Source organism: Amblyomma mixtum, chromosome 9 (genome assembly GCF_055824585.1).
Source record: "Amblyomma mixtum isolate Tamu chromosome 9, ASM5582458v1, whole genome shotgun sequence".
Taxonomy (NCBI): Eukaryota; Metazoa; Arthropoda; class Arachnida; order Ixodida; family Ixodidae; genus Amblyomma; species Amblyomma mixtum.
Window position 1 is genome coordinate 36,330,876 of NC_143020.1, and position 5,692 is coordinate 36,336,567.

General features: G+C 44.2%; 1 non-coding gene across 1 annotated transcript; it reads left to right on the top strand.

Moving 5' to 3' along the window:
• The first annotated feature begins 4,819 nt into the window (after positions 1–4,819).
• On the top strand, positions 4,820–4,891 carry TRNAG-UCC (transfer RNA glycine (anticodon UCC)). Its single transcript has one exon. It is a non-coding gene; the product is annotated as a tRNA-Gly (tRNA).
• The last annotated feature ends 801 nt before the right edge of the window (positions 4,892–5,692 follow it).

Sequence of the window (5,692 nt, forward strand, 5' to 3'; positions counted from 1 at the left end):
AGAGAAGGTACTGCGCTACTATTTTTTGCGCGTCTTTCGGTACAAGCTGGTAAAAGCTGCGCAGACTAAGTTCGCACACGACACGCCCCGAACTCACTCTACAATGCACCCTTTCATTATGCATGTGCACAGAGGGCCATCTCAACGTCTCTGCCATCCATCAAGTTTTCTCCCGGCGATTGTACATAAATTCAAGGGATCGTATGAAATTTTTATGGTTGTATACATACGCGGCACAGATTTCCTGCGGCCTCCTATGTTCAGGAATATCAGGTGTTCCGATATTTTCCTTCGTTGGCTCTCTGTACTTTTTCATAGTTTATTTTTTTAATGAGTATGCGGGCCCATCCTTGCATAGGCGTATCGCTTTCTACACGCAAGCCTCTGGAGATTGAATGGCGGGGCTTCGCAGAAGCGTTTGTTGTTCAATCACCACGCATGTGCGTAACATAAATAAACTGCGGCCTTTGCAGCCGTCAGCCTTCGGCGTTCACTGCCGAGATTGGCGCTACATAGGGACGGTCCAAAGACAGAGAGAGGGGAATCTGTGATAGTTTTTTCGCGCAAGTGCAGATTCGTGAGCGCTGCAAAAGCAGATTTTCTTTCTTACTTTTTTTTACACTTTGAGGCGTTCTAAAGGTCGCATCTAATAGGTTGGCTCCTAAAAGAAGCTGGATCGAGGCACCCTACATGTCTAGATTCGTAGGCTGTGTGTTCCTGAAAGTCTCCAGCGCGCTGTTGGAGTACTCGAGATACCTGTGCTAGTTCTCGTTCAGAGACGAGTGCCGCTATGTTCGGAAAAATTAATTGACATTGAATAACTACTATCCTTTTAAATGACAATTAAAGCGTAAAGAAAATGAACTAAAAAAAACGGCTAGTTCGCGTGTATACACCAACCCTATGTTCGTTAGAATTTGGCACCGTTGTGAAGAACGGACTTCTCTCCTTTCCGGCGTTGTGTTACGGGCAACTGTCTATGACCTCTCTTCATGTCGTCGCGAATGAAAGAATCCTTTCGACGGCTTGGGTTTGCACTCATAGCATGCTTGCTTTTTATTTCACGTTGACGGCTCCTGTTTGTATTCAATACAAGCTTGCTTTCCTTCCCAAACCGGTTGGGCCGACTACTGGGCTAATTTAATGGCGACAAGCGCTGTTCTGTCGACGTCAGCTGATAATTTAGATTGCACCCACTCCCGGCGTGTTTGGAAATGAGTGCTTTTATTTTTTTTTACTTACATGGACATGAAAACAAAAACTAGGGCCTGACAGCAACATCGACTCCTGTTTTTCACGTACGGGAAAAAACTCTACAACTTCTGAAGAAATGTTCAGTAATGCAGGGCACATCTCAAACATGCTATATATAACACGGAGCGGAATGCATTAGTACGAAATGCTTACAGTATATATAAGGAGGTACGTCTTCTTTTACAGCTCTGTACCTCACCGTTTGCAAATAGTTACAGCTTTAACATCGCCGCCTCGATAGATAGTTGTTGGCAAAGCACCAGTGTCTGATTGAGCAAAGCTTTTAATTCATTACACATAGCAACACAACAAAATAACTTTTTGACACGAAAACAGAAAGAAGGATATGACGGCTCTGATTTCAATTCGTGCTTTATATCGAGAGGGAGAAACACATATAGAGGGAGAAGGAGTGAGGAAGCCCATGAACAAAAGCTGAGTTGCTAAGCAGCTCGTGGCAACAAATATGACATTAAATGTTGAAAGAAAACAGTGTAGCGGACAATGTCACCTGAAGGAAATGCAATTAAAACTAAAAGGGACGTACAAAGGGACAAAAGGCTGAAATTGATAAGAAATAAAATATTTGCGTAGGCAAAACAGCGCATTAAAAATCTAAACGGGTAAAACTAAACACTCAAAACCTCTAAAATCTCAAAGCAGAGAGCACAACCAAACTACACAAATGAAGCGCCCTTCAAATCATCTACTTTACATTTTAACGCAACAGCATTAAGGTTTTAATTATGCAGATAATTCGGTGCCGTCGGCGTTTTGAGCGAAAAATTCCAGTAGAAGCAAGCAGGTGGCCACTTTGGTTGCATAGCCTTATGACGTCATCACAACCTGCCCACCATGTTTTTAACAGCAAGATCGCAGTTGCAGGTGGTATGGGCACTGCTGGCATTGCCATGGAAACGTTAAGCGACCAGTACTAACCACACGTTATGGCTTCAGAATAAAGAAATAGCTAATAGCATCGCATGCTGTGGCGGCTTACTTAAATAGCGGCTCTTCTATTGGCGTCTTCGACCTCCAGGCTTATTTCTCTGTGATCATTATCGTTACATTAAAAGAAATATCGATGTTTTTTTTTCCAATTTCATTCATGGTTTACAGGTTTAACCTTCCAAATAGACTCGGGCTATGAGGGACGCCGTAGTGAAGGGCTCCGGAAATTTCGACCACCTGGGGTTCTTTGACGTGCACTGACATCGCGCAGTACATGGGCCTCTAGAATTTCATTGCCATTGAAATTCGACCGCCACGAACGGAATCGAACCCTCGCATTTCGGGACAGCAGCCGAGCGCCATAACCACTGAGCCACTGCGGCGGCTAACGTTAACGCCCTGATTACATTGGGTACTGTATAGATTGATGCAGAACTCTTCGCCTACTTTATCGATGTTAATATTATTGCTAATGACAGTGGCCTCTTGGTTTCTTAAGGCTTGCACCTGGTTTTGCCTTTTCCGAGTCTGCTCTCCACCACTTTCATGCTACCTACGCTCTGTAGAGCATGCTGGATTATCTCCTTATTAGGCTTCCTTATGTCAGCCACTTTGCCCGTATTTATTAACATCAATAGCTCTGCCGGTTCTATTCTGTCGGTAGGGCTAGACGTTTTCATGCTTTGGGGTTTCTTAACCAGATCTTTCGTCTCCTCAGATAGCTTGTCGGTATCCTGTCAAACCACGCCATCACCTACTTCATTTGCGCACTCTGTAATGATAGCTGTGAGGTTATCGTTGATCGTTCCAGCGCTATGGTCGTCTTCTTCAGATCAAGCCGAATATCTGTTTCCCAGAAACATCCTGAATTCGTCTGCTTTCCCTTTTAACGCTAACTTGTTAACAGCCTTCCGCTTCACTATTTTCCTCCGTACCCTCTTCACACCTAAGCTACTAGGAGACCTGACCATTTTGTGGTCGCTACAGCGGACCTTACCGAGGACCTCCACATCCTCTACGATGCCAGGGTGAGCGCACAGTATGAAGTCCATTTCATTTTTAGTCTTACGACTGGGGAGCTCTTGCTCGTCCATTTCCTGTTATATCGTTTGCAGGAGAAGGGTTCATGACCTGTAATTTTTTTCTCTCGGCGAACTCCTCTAAATACTACCTCTGCCTGTCACCTGATCTCCGGCGTCCTTTTTGCCTACCTTCGCACTGAGGTCGCCTATCACTACAGCATACTGTAGTATTACTTCGTTCATTACCAATTCCATCACTTATGCAGTAAGGTATTTGGGCTAGGTGCTACATGGTTCAAATTGAAGGCACAGCACACGAAGGATGGGACTAAGAAAGAGACAAGCACAGCGCTGTGTTTATCTCTTTCTTAGTCCCGTCCTTCGTGCGCTGTGCCTTCAGTTTGAATCCACCACTTTATGGAAGCTTTCAAAGACTGTCATCATGGCGGGATGTTGGCGCGTAGGTCTGCACCGCCTTCAGCTTGTGCTTCTTATTAAGCCTAATTACAATAGCTGCCACCCTCTCGTTAATACCATACAACATCGCTATGTTGCCAGCTATATCATTTTCGATCAGGAATCTCAAACCTAGTTCTCGCCGGTCCGCTAATAAAGTACAGGAGAGTACATGCCCGCGCCTTAGCACTACATACTGTATACTCAACTATACTGTATGCTTAGCACAGTTTGAAGTTTAAGCCACATGAAGCAATCATAACACAATAACTGCTTCAGGAAATAGTATGGTACCGTTCTATCTTTTTTTTCTTCTTGAGTGCCACTCATGTTCTTAGTTCTGGTCGCAGGAGAAATAATTTACTCGTAGATCGACAGCCCCCTCACAATCTATGTATTCCAATGTCCTGCATTTTTTGCTTGCTTCTACAGACTTGCCATTAAGTTGTATCCTTTTGATTGATGTGCTCCTCTTAACGCACGAAAATATCCTGACGCCGCACTACACAAAGTGCAACCTTAACTTGCTATTGTCCCGCTCCGCACAGAATGAGATCCGGCTTGAAGGTTGAAGGTTTATTTCCGCAACTAGGTGTTGCGAGAACAGCCAGGGAAAAAGCTGTATAGACAGCTTGAGAGGTCCTGGCTTCCTCTTACAGTGCAGCATTGACGGCGACGGAGTACGACGTCAAACAAAATGTAAGAAAAGAACACGTATGTTCGGTACATAGAATGACATATGTACCTACGTTTAATACGCAGTCCATTCTGCTTGTAAAGGAAAAAGAACTACATTAGGTCAAAGAGCCTATAAAGGCAAACACAGGGAGGACAAAATAAAGGACAGCAAAATTGACAGGTGCATTTAAAATGGTGATAGCAAGAAAAAAAGAATTACACGAACGTTTGGGGCAATTCTTTCAGAGAAATAATGGATACATCAAAATTCTTGTGGCAGAACAACTAGTCTTTATGTATCGTGATTACACCACGGCGCAGCTGCGCTGCCATGTCGACAATGGGGAGACCTGGATGACAATGGTGGCCAGTGCACTTACAGGCGCTCGCGAACAATGCACAGGTGCTCTGAACGGGCATGGTAGAAAAGGCGACCTGACACGAAAGACCGCCGTCGGGCGTCGGTGGTATAGTGGTTAGCATAGCTGCCTTCCAAGCAGTTGACCCGGGTTCGATTCCCGGCCGACGCATGTTTTTTTTTTTTTTTAATTCCGCATGGCCGCTTTCAATAGTGTCATTATTACAGTTCCTTAAAATCGACGTAGTCGAATAGATGACCTAAAATGCAGCAGCCTCATCGAATGAAATTTAAGGGGACACTTAATCGCTCGTTACCCTTTGCGCTGGCATCCCTTTGCGCCCAACAACAAGTTTGCGGTACGGGGCTGACCCGCTCCCATAGACACCATTGCTTTTGTTGGTGGACGGGGCGTCTCCCGTTTTTCGGCTGGCTAAAATTAGGACTAAAAATTTTTGCTACATCGCACGCAGATTCGAACGCACCCGACCGCGTCCTTGAGTGGCAGTTCCCGGTGTTACAATATTTGGTCTGAAACCACATCACTGGGCAAGCTTGTATGTCATTATAGTGGCGTGCTGCGAGAAGGACGGCAACCAGTTTTATTCCTTTTTTGTTTTTCTTGAAATTTTTTGTGTGTAATAAGGAAACTTATGGCCACAAGAAATGGGCCTTAGTTTGGCTAGAAACACTGTAGTTTTCTCGGAAAAAAAAAACGGATGTCAAATGATGCGGAATGCGTCATTTTGTGACTTTCTAAAACCGCAACTTTTATCTTTCGGAGAAAGAAAACTAAAATATTGTGTAATGTGATTGAGTTTGCAGTAATTATATGGAGAATCTTCCGTTGAAAGCAGCAAAAAAAATATAATTTAGCTCTTGTAACCCGGCAAAACAAAAATCGAAAACATCAAAATGTTATTCGTGCCAAGAAGAGCACTTTTCACGACAACAATGGAAGGAGAACAATGAG